The sequence below is a fragment of the Heliangelus exortis genome, chromosome 2 (genome assembly GCF_036169615.1).
Source record: "Heliangelus exortis chromosome 2, bHelExo1.hap1, whole genome shotgun sequence".
NCBI classification, from domain to species: Eukaryota; Metazoa; Chordata; class Aves; order Apodiformes; family Trochilidae; genus Heliangelus; species Heliangelus exortis.
This window is the reverse complement of record NC_092423.1, coordinates 43,657,834-43,674,060: the sequence shown is the minus strand read 5'-3', so window position 1 is coordinate 43,674,060 and position 16,227 is coordinate 43,657,834.

Here is a 16,227-nt window from a genome sequence, read left to right as displayed (position 1 = left end):
TTGTAGTCACAGTCCTGATATTTCTGCAGTTACTTGGAATTGAATGTGAGTCTGACAGGCTCTGTGTCTGATTACACCTGTGCCTTCCTGATGGTTCTAACACATCAAAGATTATGTTAACATCTCCACAAAGCTGCTGGCAGACAAAATCCTAAAAGGTGATAATATCCTGATTACAGCTAAGCTTTCTTTTTTTCTTTCTTCTTCCTTTTTTCCTTTTTTTTTTATTTTTTAAGCATTTTTTTTTCTTCAGTGCCTCATTGTAGCCACCAGACAGATCTCTAAACCCTGATCACCTGTTATCAGGCACTGCAGGTTTGATGTGACAGCAACAGTGTTTGGATTCTGCACATGGCAGTGCACTGGTTTGAGTTTCTCCTGTGAGAAGCAGAGGATGCTTGGCTCCTTCACTGAACAGAGATGGAAGATAGGTTTTACTTCATTTTAGTTTACCTGCCTTTTCTCAGCTGCCTCTCCCTCTCGGCTTCATTTGGTTTTCCTCTGCATGTGAAATAGGGAACAGCAGTGCAGGGTCTGACCATTTTTTGCACTTTGTGGGTTCAGTTATTCAAAAGTAAAATTTAAAATTCTCCAGTGTGATTAATTTCCAGAATAGAGATTGGATCCAATAAGATCTAGCTCCGCATTTTATAGGTTCACAGATTAAATAAGCAATTACCCAGTTAACGAAAATCTACCTTGTAGAGATACAAATTCCTAATTCCATACTTTTCTGGTTGTAATTCCTAATTTCCTATCATTTCAGTGCACAGCCACATCTTTTAAAAATCCTTGAACAGAAATGTACGTAGAAATGTACGTTTTTTGCATGTTTAGCTGCAAAGACCCAAGGGTGTATGAATGTGTGTGCACTATCTCCCCAGTGACAATAACTCCAAAGTAAGAGTAGGGCAGGCTTTGCCAAGTCAGCTCTTCACCTGAAGGACTGGGAAAAGTGGGTGGGACCGGGGAGGCAGTGACTGAAAGACCTGGCTTATGTTGGAGGACTGCAGGACCAGACATGCTTCCATCTGGAGAACAAGTGCTTTTCTCCAGCCAAACATTTCCCTGTCACCAGGAGGTGACAACAGGGTTGTTCCTCCAACTTTAAAACTGATCCTGGTGCTGCAGCCTGTGGTGGGCCCTACAGAGCCAAATATCCTATCCCAACCCTTGTCACATCCTGGGAGTACCTCCCTGCCCTTGCATTGGGAAGTCTTTGGACCTAAACATAACTCTGGTCTGAGGGTTTGGTGATGTTCTGAGCCTTCTATCAACTTACAGAAATTTGTTCCAAAATTTGCATTTTGGTCCCCAATAGCTCCCCATGCTCAGGTCACTAAGGTTAATGTAAATTACAGTGTCTGCTGGGTATCTCTCTGAGTGTATGTGTGAGGACTGTTGGCCCCTTTTGTTTGCTATTTTGTGGGATTACTCTTTAGAAATGCAATGACAGAGATGGATGTCTGGGTGCTCCATCTCGGGAAGGTTTGCAGCATCGCTTTGTTACCATTAGGTCATTCAAATGTTAATTGGTTCCCATGGGAACACAGGTAAGACAGTGCTGAGTGCCTTGGAGAACTCTCTGTCCTAAATAACATTAATTATGGTCATAAAAGTGCGTGTTCAATAGAGAATTTGGGTTAAATTCAGGCTAGAAAAAAAATCAAGGCTGGAAAAAAAAACCAAGCCTGAAGTTTTGTTTGTATCCAGGAAAATGACCTCTTATGTGAAAAAAATCTGTACTTTTCTGCCTTCCTCCAATAATTCCTGTAACCGTTTCATAAAATAACAGCGAAGTACTGTAGACTACAAAATCAGTTTGTACTAAGGTCTTGGGTGTTTGGGAAAGAAAGAAAGAAAGAAAGAAAGAAAGAAAGAAAGAAAGAAAGAAAGAAAGAAAGAAAGAAAGAAAGAAAGAAAGAAAGAAAGAAAGAAAGAAAGAAAGAAAGAAAGAAAGAAAGAAAGAAAGAAAGAAAGAAAGAAAGAAAGAAAGAAAGAAAGAAAGAAAGAAAGAAAGAAAGAAAGAAAGAAAGAAAGAAAGAAAGAAAGAAAGAAAGAAAGAAAGAAGGAAGGAAGGAAGGAAGGAAGGAAGGAAGGAAGGAAGGAAGGAAGGAAGGAAGGAAGGAAGGAAGGAAGGAAGGAAGGAAGGAAGGAAGGAAGGAAGGAAGGAAGGAAGGAAGGAAGGAAGGAAGGAAGGAAGGAAGGAAGGAAGGAAGGAAGGAAGGAAGGAAGGAAGGAAGGAAGGAAGGAAGGAAGGAAGGAAGGAAGAAAGGAAGGAAGAAGAAAGAAAGGAAGGAAGGAAGGAAGGAAGGAAGGAAGGAAGAAAGAAAGGAAGGAAGGAAGGAAAGGGAGGGGGAAAGGGAGGAAGGAAGGAAGGAAAGGGAGGGGGAAAGGGAGGAAGGAAAGGGAGGGGGAAAGGGAGGAAGGAAGGAAGGAAAGGGAGGGGGAAAGGGAGGAAGGAAAGGGAGGGGGAAAGGGAGGAAGGAAGGAAGGAAAGGGAGGGGGAAAGGGAGGAAGGAAAGGGAGGGGGAAAGGAAGGAAGGAAAGGGAGGGGGAAAGGGAGGAAGGGGGGGAGAGGGAGGGGGAGAGGGAGAGACCCCCGTCTGGAGGGATTTACGGTTACAGAAAGTCAGAGCAAACTGTTTTTCAGTGTGGAAAAATTTCAGGTCATCTAATTACAGGGCATGCCCCACTGATGGCAACAGCAGGAACCTGAGCGTGTGTTGGAAAAATTTTCCTCACCTCCATTTTGCCCTTCAAGAGGGTTCTTGGGTATCTTGGCCAGTGCTGCAGCATGTGAGGGTTCAGGTGGGATGTGCGGGCACTGGTATCAGCCCCGCTGCCTCTGCAGTGAAGCTGCTGCCAGTTATTGACTTCATGAGGAGTGCTGAGAACTCTGCCCTGAGCTCAGAGCTGTTTCTCATTCCTACAAGTCCACAAATGGCTCTAACTGCCCTGGAGATCATCTCAAGGTTTGCGAGCACATTACACCAGCCGAGCACTGTTTTATTCCATTGAACAAACAGGTACGAGGCAACCAAACCATTTGGGTTGTTCCAAGAGGTTTCTCTGCAGCAGCTCCAGGCCAGACTGGAGTTCCCTGTGGATAGGGCAGAACAGCCATCCTGCATTGCCTCTGCTAAGAGGGATTGTGCCACTACCTGTATTTGTTACCTGGACCCCAAATTCCTTCAGCAGAGAAGGGATTTTGTGTTCAGTTCTGGGCCCCTCAGTTCAAGAAGGATATTGAGGTCCTGGAGCAGGTCCAAAGGAGGGCAGCCAAGCTGGTGAAGGGACTCGAACACAGATCCTATGAGGAGAGGCTGAGGGAGCTGGGGCTGTTCAGCCTGGAGAAGAGGAGGCTCAGGGGAGACCTCATTGCTCTCTACAACTCCCTGAAAGGAGGATGGAGCCAGGCGGGGGTTGGTCTCTTTTCCCAGGCAACTCTCAGTAAGACAAGAGGGCATGGTCTTAAATTGTGCTGGGGGAAGTTCAGATTGGATATTAGAAAGAATTTTTTCACGGAAAGGGTGATCAGACATTGGAACGGGCTGCCTGGGGAGGTGGTGGACTCTTCGTCCCTGGAGACATTTAAAAAGCGACTCGATATGGCACTCAGTGCCATGGTCTAGTGACTGTGGCAGTAGTTGTTCAAGGGTTGGACTCGATGATCTCTGAGGTCCCTTCCAACCCAGCCTATTTTATGATTCTATGATTCTATGATTCTATGATTCTATGATTCTATGATTGATGCAACCTCTTCGACACTAATAGATTTTTACCGATGCCTTAGCAAAACCACATCACTGGAGCTGCTCTAGACCTATATGAGGAATTTTATTTGAGTCTTGGAAAGAAACAGAAAGACAAAAAAGAAAAAAAAAAAAAGAAGTTAATGATTATTTTGTTTTAAAAAGGAAACTGTTAGCAGTTTCTCTCTTTCACTTTAATTAGTCTTATGTTCACATGAACATTGTGAAATCCAAGCAGCACATGAAGTATCTTGCTAAATGCATCTTCTATCCAACCCTAGTCCCACAAGTGTCAAAGCAAAGAAAATTGAGAGAGCAGGAGACAAGCTCTATTTGCCAGTTTAATTTTCAAAACTAATCTTAATAATCCATTTTCCTTTATTGCAGGATCACCATGTTTTGTTGTTTGTTTTTTAACCATCCTGACTGTCATCCTGACTGCCACTGTCTAATTAAGATGCAAAACAAGGCAGAGAAAGGGACCCCATATTTTAAAATACTTTCCATATGGCATTTGTTGCTTGGTTTGAATGGGCTTCCCTTACAAAAAGATGGTACTTCTGCCCTTTAAGCCGATTTGACCTATCTGCTCACTGTTTGTTGAGGGACATCTCTGGAAATCCTTATTCAGAGCTTAATATTACTATTTACCATCATTAATAATAGCAGCTGTGGCAGCAATAAAAGGTGCTGCATGTTACCAAAGGCCTTAGGGAGTCCAGCTGCAAAGTGTCCCTCTTCTTTGCTTCCCCTGCTTTACTTCCAGGGCTGTCTTTGTCTGCAAGAGCTGATAAAGTCTGCAAGATAGGAGCCAGACAATGCTGCTGGGCCCTAGGGAAGGGCTGCTTCTCCAGGTCATGTCTAGTTGAAGTTAAACCCTTTTCAGTTTTGGAATCAGTGAAAGAAACCAACTGAATGAAAAGACAGAAAGCTTAAAAAAAATGAAGAGCTTGGCTGTGCTTCATGTTCTGCATGTAGTGACTGGTGTTTTTTAAATAGGCATCTAAATTTAGTCTTCTGTATTCAGTTTTGCTTATTTTCCACTTACAAACATTACCTAGGTGTTTCAAATTATTTGGCTACTTATTTAGGTATCTAAAATTCAGGTGCAAGAAATTTAAGGCAGACTTGAGAGAAGTTCTGACCTGCTCTGTTGGAATTACATCTTTGGGTTCTGCTCCTCATATTCATGTGTGAGCTGGGATAATGTCCACAAATCATGGCTTGGGAGGTTCAGGATGGACATTTGGAAGAAATTTCTCCACAGTGGAAGAGGTTCCTGAGAAGCTGTAGAATAGTCAAAGCTTGGACTAGTGTCGAAGGGCAGGTTAGAGAGGTGCAAATGATGGAAAGGCTACTGCTGCACAGTGGCACCAGGGTCTCCCAGTCACCTGTTCTGGGACTCTGAAAACAACCCTAGGCTGTCTGTATTTCAAGTTTAGGCCAGTAAGTTGGTCCTCATGGCTATGAAATGGCCCCCAGAAAAAAAAAAATTGTAAAAGACAACACAGGTTTTTGTTCTACTGTATAATCAGAAAGGACAAGGTTTTAGTTAGTTTGTTTGGGTTTTTTTAACAAAAAAATGTGCTGTCAAAATCCTTGCTGTGCATTTCTCATCCCCAGCAATCTCACTGTTTCTGTCTACAAGTGTGGCTTAACCACTAGCAGTGTTTCATGCTGGAGAAAACCCACATGCCCTATAATCATGTTTTCAAACATAAACTCAATCTTAACGCTATCTTTATTTTTGCCAGTAACCTTTGACAGCACTCAATGGATCTGCCTGTTTCAGGGGGCTCTGTCTTCATGCTTGTTTCATGCTTTTGCTGCTCCTTCCTCAGCCAGGCTCTTGCTGGGTTCATGAGTGAGGGTGAGTTGGGCTGGCTCATAAGGGATTTCACTCACATAGCAGTCCCAAATGGTGTGATTCTTTATTTGATGCCATGAGATATGTCCCCCCCCCAAAAAAAAAGATACTGGTAACTTACCATTTCCTACAACCGTCCCTAGGTAAGGTGTCTCCTCTGAGTTGCTGAGCCCTGAGTCTTGTTCAGCCTCCAAATTTTTTGTTCCCAGAAACTGCACCAGCTTCTTCACCACTGGAGAGCAGATGGGTTTTTTTATGGGAGCAGAGCCTGACACCCTGCACAAACACTCCTGCTGCACTGCACAGCACAGGGCTGGATGGCAAAATCTGGGTCACTGTGAGCTGTTTGGGGATGCTGCAAATAAGAGACAGCCTTAGTTGATAGGTATTGTCCTATGTCTAGTAAGTAATGCCTCCAAGTGAGAATGTCCCTTGATAGTGCTTCCAGCCCCAGATGTTTGTCTCTGCTTCTTTAGAAAAGGGTAAACTGGTTTTATCATGCTGGCCCATCTCCCTCTGCTCTCCCTCTCAAAAAAATAACTTATTTCTCCCTCTCCTGATAGACAACTTCAATTTAACATATAGATTCTGGAGATTTGGTCTCTCTGATTTTCACCCATGTTGAATAAAAATGGCTGTGAATTATTTATAACATCAAAGTCCTTTTATTTTTTTTTCTTTTTTTTCCCCCTTTTGTATTTGTGAATTAAGCAGAGTTCAAATGAGTGTCTGCAAGAGAGGTGCTGGGAGGCTTTAAAGAGGTGAAAATAACAGGAAGGCAGCTGCTGTACGTTGGCTCCATCAGGGCAGCTCAGCACTTCCCCGTGGATGGGGGGATGGAGCAACCTGCATTAATCAGAATATAGTTAATATTAAAAAAAAAAAAAAAAAAAAAAAAAAAAAAAAAAAAAAGAAAAAAAAAGAAAAACTCTTCTGCCTGGGTGCAGGGTTTCCATTCATTCTGCAGTTTAGCTTTCTCCCCAGGCTCATCAGAAATAGAAAGTACCATTGTGTCTGTGATTGCTGGGTTTCTTTTTAGAGGAGTGGAAGAGAGGGGGACGAGATACAATTTAGACTTTACAATCTGCAGGTGCAGAAAGAGAAATCCGAATCGTTTCTGTGCCTGCTATTAACAAAAATGCTTTCAACATCTCAGTAAAAGCCGGCACTGCCAGGTGGGAGGGTGGAGGTAGCCCTGGGTGTGCTGGGAAACCCATCCCCACAACTTGTCTGCAGAGCAGCATGGGCATGGGACCAGTTTTTGGGCCCACAGAGTGGACCTGGGCAGCCCAGTAGGGTGCTGTATGAAAGATCCCATCGGCTGGGTGCCGAGGTGCACCCATCTCCCTGAAGCACACCAGGATGTCATGTGTCAGTGGAAGAGCACCAGATCATCTCTGGAAAAATCTCATCCAACCTCTACAGAGGGCTCATCTCTTCCTAGTGAAGCCATTAACAGTTTGAGGTAGGTGTATTTTTGTCTCCAGTTGCTTGTAAAATCCCTCTGCAGTTTGGTTGCTCTGTAAATAGCAGTAGCATTTAGGTCCTGCTGAGATATGTGCTTGGTACAAATCCTGCAGGAAAATGTGCTTACTGCTGAGTCCAGATGGAGGATGTTGAAGGGGGTCACAACTCTGCATGTCACATGGGGCCCAAATTAAGCTTCAAGGGAACACAAAGCACTTGTGTCTGGTGGGATGGATGTTTCGGGTGAGGCCTTGGGCAGGGACCTGATGGGGACCTCAGTCATGCAGAAGCATCAGGTGGGGCAAAGACAGATCAGAGAGGAAAGGATTGTAGTACCTAAGGAGATCCCTGCAGGGCCAGTGAGGCCTGGTACTGCCATCTGGCCATGCAGTGGGGACAGTGTGTGCTGTGGGTGCCATTTCACTCCAGACACTGTGTAGATGAGATCATGGAGCTGACCAGTCCAGCCTCCTCTTCTGTCCCTACGCAAAGACTCTTGATTTGCTGTGTCTGTACCAGTGCCAGGCCTCCTGTTAATGCACGGAATGAGAGGTGTACATCTGAGTACACAGACTCATTTTCCATTGCACAGAAATATTTTTTCTACCCTTGTGAGAAGGATGAGCAAGAGGCTCATCAACAGAAACACAAAAAACAGATGACTCGTGCTTCTTCACTGCCCTGGCATAGTGAAACCGTGACTTCTCTACATACTGTGAAACCTTGCACACCACAGCAGGCTGGTACATTATGGATGTGTTCCAAGCTTGATGTTGAAAACATTTTTGCTGCGTTGATTAGTATGAAGTTGCACTGCAGAGAACTTTCTGAAGAGATGTCTTTAATTTTCTATTACTTCTGTCATACTAGGAAGCATCCCACTTAATTGTCACTGCTCCATGTGCCCCCAAGTATTTCATCCTTTCCTTCCCTCATGAGTCACCTTCTTCTCTGTGGGGAAGTGTCTCAAGGTCGGACCTTAAGGAAAGAAATGCTCTGTAGGCTCTTTGCAAGGTCTTTGCCAGGCTCCTTTAAGTGTGAATAGGGTTTTATTCATCCATCCCAAAATGAACAGCTGTCATCCCCGTGCACTGAAAATGCTTGTAAACCCTACTCAGTCTCAGTGGGACTCTGTAGGCAGCTGTGTTTGGGGAAGCCAGGTAGGAGGCTGCTGTGGTGGACTATGTTCCCTTCTGGGGTTTTTCAGCTGTGCTGAACTGGGCCTCTTTGGTGTGGGGTTGATGTTACCACATCCTTTTAAATGGCAACTCAGAGTAGCTTGTGATCAAAGCCTAAAGTGAAGACTGTTGTGACATTTGGAAAGGATATAGTGAAAACTCTTTAAATGTTATTGGGTCACTGAGAAAGGTTGGGATTGGTGTAGGCACAGGTGCAGCACTTAAGGAGCTTGGGTCGTTCTAAATAGGCTTCTGCCCTCTTTTTTCCCTTGTTACAAATGGCATTTTGTTTGACCCCCCCTATTGTGCAGCCAGCTGGGGAAGTGCAGATGATGGAAAGCTGTAAAGATCTCTTTCCAACAGCCCTATTTTAGCAACCCACCCACTCAGGGCAGAAGTTGAGAGAAACTCATTTTGCTGGAGAAGGTCACCCAAATGGAAACGAAACCAGATCAACGCCCACTGGCCTGAAGGTCTGTCTTTAAGAGAGTTATATTGTGTAGTGCTGTGATTCAAGGGCCATATTAATCCAGACAACATCTGTGAAGATAGTAATGGTAGTGTTTCCATCTGTTTCTTAACAATTTCATAGGTTTTTTTTTATAGTGATTATGTATTTTTGGCGGCTATTGCCTGTTCTACCCCAAAATTGAAATTACTGAGTTTTCTTATAAATATAACAACATTTTTTCTATGGGTCTAGAACTAATTATTTCTGGTACTTCTAAACTCCATCTGGCTAGTTTTTCTCCATACATTTATTTTTATGGCTGCCTTTAAAAAATTCTGGGCATTATGTCTCTACTTCATGCTCTTTATTTTTACTCATGTCCCTAATAGTGGCACCAGTTCTGATCACAGTGACTCAGCATTCAGAGTCAGCCGTGTTAGTCAATGCACACATTATTCTCCTGCAGAGAAAAATTGAGTAGCTTTATTGGGGAAAATTTAAAAAAAAATATTATCTTAAAAAAAATACTATCTTACAGCCATCAACACCTCTGTCCTCCTCTCATCAGTCAGTAAGAACTTTACTCTGATTCCTGGGGCCTTTGGGTTAGGCCATGACAGAGAATGGGGCTCCTTGAAATAAAAAGTATTGTTCTGTTCTCATAACTTAGTCACTAACTCACTGGATTTGTTCACTGGTGGTTTTGAAGCTGGTTCCGAGAAGATCAGTTTCAAATAAATGCCAGATCCCAAATTCACAGGATTTTGTGTTAGTTGTGTTATGCTTGGGGGTTTTTTCTGTTTGGTTTTTTTTTTTCTTTTCATTATGCTTTATTTGTAAGGCAAGGCTTATTTTCACCCTGGAGTTCAGCCATACTCCCCCTTCAAGTCTGTCAGGATCAGCAGCAATCCTTGTGGAAGTGACCCAACTGTGCAGATAGCCCCATATAGATGAAAAGAGGCTTCAGGAACAAAATAAGATACAGAAAAGGATGTGGTCCCCATCTTGCTGGGGTGGCCAACTGGACCACATTATGTGAAGGGATGATTGGCACTGGTTGATGTTAACCATGGAGAAACAAAGCCCCCCGATTTCCCTTGTTTTCCCTGTCATTCTCAGATCTTTGTGCTTGTATTTGGTTCAGGGTACCCACAAAATGAGTCTGGGTGGATTCCCCACACTTGAGGATCTGTCATGTTTGATAAAGAGGCACACTTCTGGGCAGAAGGGGCAAGAATTCTCAGCAGTGTGTTTTTCAAAGGCGAGAAACACCTGGGACAAATGAAGGTAAAGTGAAGCAGAAATCCACCAAGATGCTCTGCCAGGGCTGTGGCTGGAGCAGCTTCTGTGGCAGCTTCAAGCCATAGCCAGGTCTGGCTCTCACAGACCCAGGAGGATGCATTCAGTTCCCACTCCACTGTCCTCAGCCAGTCCTTCTGCTTGGTGGGAGTACAAGAACATCAAACCCGCACAAAATAATCGAGGATTGGCACTGCTCTCCAGCCTGGGACAGCATGTTAACAAAACTAGACACATGAAAGGAAGGGCTCAACAATTTCCTGGGGTGTGCTGAAATTTAAACAATCATTTTTAGGCAATTCTTTTCAGAAAGCCCCAGCTGGGAAGACCACCTGCCTTTTGTGGGCCATTGTGTTAAGATGGCAAACTATCTCGGAGCGCCTTCTCGCCTCAGGTGGCTGCTCAGCTGGGTCCTCTGCAAGTCTTTTGATGTGTTGGGGAATCAAAGGGGGAGACACAAAGGATAGGCAGAAGTCATACATATGAATGTGCATATACATAGACAGTAACCTTTCCTCCTCTGATTACCCTAGCAATAAATGCTTGTGACATCAATTCTTTATGAGAACGAACCGTGCATGATTACCAAGGGCTGCTTTGGAAATGCAGGTGAAGGGAGAGGATCTGATCATCTTATTTTAAGATATTTTGAGTGACAGCTCAAGTTTCATAAAGTTACAGAAGCTGGAGTGAGTGAACACCATACAGACAAACCATTATTTCTACAAGGTAGTTTCCTGATATAAGATTCAGACTTTGTTGCGTGGCTGCTCTTGGCTACACACTCTACTTCAAGTAAAATAAGCACTGAAATGTGCTTATTTATATATTTATATGTGTGAGTATGATATTTATACTTGTGAGAATGTATGCATGTGAATGCACGCACACCTACTTTTCCCTGTACATATTTTTATGCACTTTACCTATGTGTGTATAGATATATAATATGCATATGTTTTATATGTGTGTATATATATATATGCACACAAACAGAATGCAGAAGTGATAGGCTGAAGAAGTGCTAGGGTGCTTTAACACTGACAGCTATTTTTAGTTGAGTAAATAAGAACAGGAAACATTTCTAGCATCTGAGTTCTTGCCAGCTGTTATGATCTAGCCAAGAGAAAGAGGAATGTGTAGGTTTTGAAACTAGATTAATTAACATTGTATTTTTACTCCCAAATTATGCCTTATTTTGGTTAGTTTTTTGCACTCCTCTACATTTATGCCTAACAGTAAGCTTTAGCTTCCAGGTGTTTTCAGCAGGGAGAGCAAAGCTTGGAGTATTTACTGCAGCACTAATTGCTGGTGTTGAAGATCCAGTTCAGGGGATGGGGGTGCAGACAGAGCCATAAGGACAGGCAGAAGGATGGGGACATTGCCATAGGCAAGGAGAGGAAGGGTCCCTGTACCAAGGAGGTATGCAGGTATTCTCTAGCAATTATGCCAGAAGGTGAGGAAATAAATACCAGGAAAGAAAAATGGTTTTAAGATGGCCAGGGGTAAAGTTTAGCCTCAGACAGCCTTGAACAGTAGACACTCAAGTGCTGGTCTGTTTTAACACAGCTTTTTCAGCTTATGAAGTCCACTTGGCTATTGTGTGATGGTCACCAGGCCGATGTGGTCTTTTCCCAAACTGTGTTCACAGCAAACCACTGCTACTTCTACTATATAAATATTGGTTAAAAAGATGAGTGGGAAACAGCAGCATACAGAGAAGGTGCTGAAATCAGGCAGAACTTGGTAATCTCAGGGCTCTCCTGGGAATGGAAAGCACCACCAGCTCCTGAGATCATTTTAGTTTTGACTGGCTGCACAGATATGCATTGTTTAACCTACCAGAGTAGATGTTGCCTTTTAAAACTGTGTGGTACATAATGTCTCTGAAGGTGGAGCATCCTTGGCAAGGGAAGATCATGCCTTTTCAAATGGGGCATTTGATCCGTTTGAAAAGAATCAAAGCTGCACATCAGACAAGGCTTCGGTGTGTCAGTTTCAGGACTGTTATAAAAACCTCTTAAAAGCCCTTGCAAGACCTGGGTGACTACAGACTTTCTGAACGAGCAGGAAACATCCCATGGTCTTCATTACAGTCGATCACGGACTGGTTATCCTCTGCTATTAGTTTGAGCAGCCCTTAAAATCTTCCTATATATCAGCTACTGGTATAACACAGATTCCTTTCCTCACAGCCATGGCCCTGCTTATATGGGCTCCTCAGCTGGGGGTCTCTGGTCCCAGCCATGCACTTGGTCACCCTGTGACCAGTGAATACAGCCCCGGCCCCTGATCCTGAGGAGGAGGTGGTCTCAGTGAGAGGCCTGCAGGATCTGCCACTTAATGCTCTGTCTAGAGGGGCTGAGAGTCCAGCCAAAGGGCAGGACAGAAAGCTTTGGGATTTTTTGTTACATAGACCACTCACTAGAAGTACTATATTTATATTAAACATCATAATACACAACAAAGAAGCTACTGGGAGAGCCACTGCGTTCCTTTTACAAAAACCCTTATAAAATACCCAGCAATAATGTTACTTATTTCACTATTTCCATAAAGCATTGAGCAGACTAGTTCTTGAGTAACGTTCTGTAAAGAAGCAGATACAGAAGAAAGATTTGGAGCAGCAAAGATGCAAGGTGCACCATACTGTGCAATATTAGGTTTAAATTATCTTAATAGGAAAGAGAGGAAGAACTCAAAGCAACAGCAATAAAATATTAAAGCTTTGAGAGACAATGTTGTAAGCAGCAGGTTTTGTAGTCATTGTTATCAAAAGGTAGACAGTGAGCACTGAAATAAATATCTGGTTGGCTGTGATGAAATGCTTGGTCTGTCAGTTTTAGCTCAAGAAATTAGCAAATGACTCATGGGCTGCAAGTGGTGGGGAGTGTGGGGAGCCTCATCCATCATCTCCAGAGCAGCCTTCTCTTTCTGCTGTTTAACTGCTGCTGTTAACTAAAGGACAATGTAAAATAAAATAAAAAGATTATAAATAAATGGTTTCAGGAAGATAGAGGTGTAACCCAAGCAGGCACAAGCAAAGGTGATGCTGATGGTTGTTTTCCTTTGTTTTTTTGTTTGTTTTTATTACAGCTGATGTTAAGAGAGGATTTCCTGGATGCCTGGTCCCTACCATGGGTCTGGGAGGGTTTGGTGAGGGTGAGAGTTGCAGTGAGCTGAGCAGGAGCTGGTGAATTCAAGCATCAAACAGGACTGAACCCCAGGGAGCTCAGGGGTTTGTCTCTCCTTCCAGAGAGAAGAGAATTAGGTACATTATTAATGTAGATTGCACTATACTCTCAGCTGGGAATTTCCTTGCATCTTTAGGTGAAAAACTTCAGCCTGAGCAGCCTAGCCAAATGCTTCTTGCTAAGAGAAATAGGATGTCTCAGCTCTTCCAGTGGATTTGGGAAGAGAGGTGACCCACTGGTCTGTTTAGATGCAAACCTCTACTCTTACCCAGATTAATTCGGGAAATATCCTGGACTGGGGGAAGGAAGAGAGGGATGAATAATACCGGAATATAAAGAATTTTATTAGGTCAAAGGACTGTTTAAAAAAAAAAAAGTGTTACTTAGTAAAAGACTGTAACAAGCATGATTCTTCCTTCATAAAACCAGTGCTGTTCTGTTGTAAATCTACTGACAAAACAGAGTGTGGGTGGAGTGGTGAATCAAGCCTTGTGTTTATGTATAAAACCAACTGAACAATAGAATACATTCTCTGGCATAGTAACAACTACAAATTCAGCCTCTGAAATAGTGACTGGCTCTGTTTATAGGAAATATATCAGCTAGATGAAGCAAGGGCCCTCTCGAACCCTCATCCCCTGTAAATACAGAATAGAAGCAGCTGAACTGAGCTTTATTTACTTTCTTATAAAATAACAAAATGGTATGGAACTAATGATATAAATTTTTGCCACAGAATTTTCCAAGACATTGAAATACACAAGTGGTCAGGTAAGTGTAATCTCAAACAGCATGACAGCAAATCAGTCACTCCTACATTGAATGGTGTAGTACTTAAGCAATATTGAAAACTATTGTTGAAAAGAACATTTTTCAACTAAATTTCCTCAGGAAAAAGAGCCCAGAATGTGCTTCAAATTATCACCTTTCCTTACAAACCAGCAGTAATTGCTGTTTCATGCCAGGACTGATACACCTGGAGAGGGGATAAAAAAACTTCCAACAAACCTCAATCAGAAAATGTGGTGGAAGAACTTCTTTGGTAGCAGACTATTTTGCTTTTTTCCACTGCAAAGGGTGTAAATGTTTGTTGTCTTCTGAATGCTAAATTACCAGAAAAATGGCTGATTGTCTGTGCATTAGTCTTCTAAATGACTTAAGTAAATCTTTTTTTATGTTTTTTCTTTTGTGTTTCTTATTTATATTCTTAAATTACAGTCAGACTTCAGAGTAAGAAATTTATAGATCTCTAGTAGGGAAGGGAAAGTGGTACCTTCTTCGAGGAATTACATTTGATTATGGGAAAAATATTTCCTGATGTTTTTCACAGATGACATCCTTCTTTCCCTTCCCACAGAAACCTGTTTTTAAAGTAGCTCCCATTAAAGTCCCCTAAACCAGAGATAAAGATGGAAGTGCATTAGGATGACAGCTAACAGGACAAGCTCAAATGTTGTATGATTCCTATCGATCCAGGATATCTTTAATGTGCTTTTTCAGTTCTCTCCCCAGAACACAATCAACAATTATTTGACAAAGCCACATTGATTTTCCTCTGTTCTCAGCACTCTTCAAAGGCAGGGGGGAAAGTCAACCACAGAGTGGATAGTAGGAGGCCAGGGTCAACCTGCTGCAGAGGGAGATGCTTGGGGTGCATTGGGTGCTGACACACTGAAGATGCCCTCACAGCTGCTTTTGTCAGAAGGAGAGGTTCCAGACAGGTGGTATCTAATCCCCAGACTTGAGATTTATTTGACATGAAGACCAGTAGGAGGTCAGTTTATGGTATGAGGTTGATGAAGTCACCTCTAGGAGAAACAGTCCTCTCCTGGTGAGGCCAGACCAGCTACCCAGCTGGGCTGGGCTGGGCTCCCCTAACTCTGGGACAAACATCTTGGCCAGATGCTCTCTCCTCTCATATGTGGCTGTGGTGGCTGAATCAGGAAAAAACAGGACAAATAAATAGTCATGCTAGGGTGGACACCATGCAGCACTGATTACTGTGCCCCCTTCTTTGCAGCCATTGCAGCCTTCTTGTGTCTGGTTATCCCTATCCTGCCACCAGCCAGTGAACATCAATGTTACCTCCCTCTACCAGTTTTTACCTCCCTCTACCTCCCTCCCAGTGTTGCAGCAGTGCTTCCCAGCCCTAGCACCAGTCTGAGCTGTGGCAGTCCCAGTGACAGTCATTCCCTTGTGCAATAACCTCAACTCATGCCTCTTGTGGTGGTTCCTCAGCTGCCCCTCAGAAATGAGTAAAGAGGGGAAAAGCCAGAGGCCAAATGTGGGTCAAAAAGGAAAGGTGAGGCAATAGAAAAGGTGGCAGTACAGCCCTCTTCAGAGATACTGCAGACACCTTCTTTGGGGGATGTATTCCTGCCAGACTGATTAAAGGAACCTGAACAAAACTGTATTCCAAGTCCAGGCGGGCTCTTGGATAGCTGCAAGCCATGAGACTCACATTGCTTAGCCAAATATATGTCTCATTCCTGGCCAGACACTTCCGTGGATTTATCAACAGCTCCCTACACCAGGAGAAAGAGCATATGGATGGGAGAAGTCCATCCCAGGCACAGAAGTGATTTGCACTTTCCTGTGATGGGCACCATTTCTTGTAACCATCGGGTTGTCACCTGGTGACTTCTCAAAGGCAGAACACAAATGTTACTTGGTAAATGCAGGGCAAGCAGCTGCCAGTTGGAAGAAAAGGCTCGGAAATGATTGTGAACAAAGTGATGGGAATGTATGAATACTGCTCAGAAGCCTTTGGGAGGAGCAAGGAACCTGCACCTCATCCAGTAGGGAAGGTGAGTGAGGAATTCCAGCAAGGTGGGGCACAAGTCAGCACCAGTAAACATACGGGCTCTTTTCCTTCAGGTTCTTTCAACCCAGGGTCAACCTGCTACTGCCTGGAGACCATTCTTTAAAGGCACTGCCTTTTGGCATCACCCACTTCTGAGTGAAACAAGTTACTCTGCAATCAAGACAGTGTTGCTGTTACCCTGCCAGACGTTCA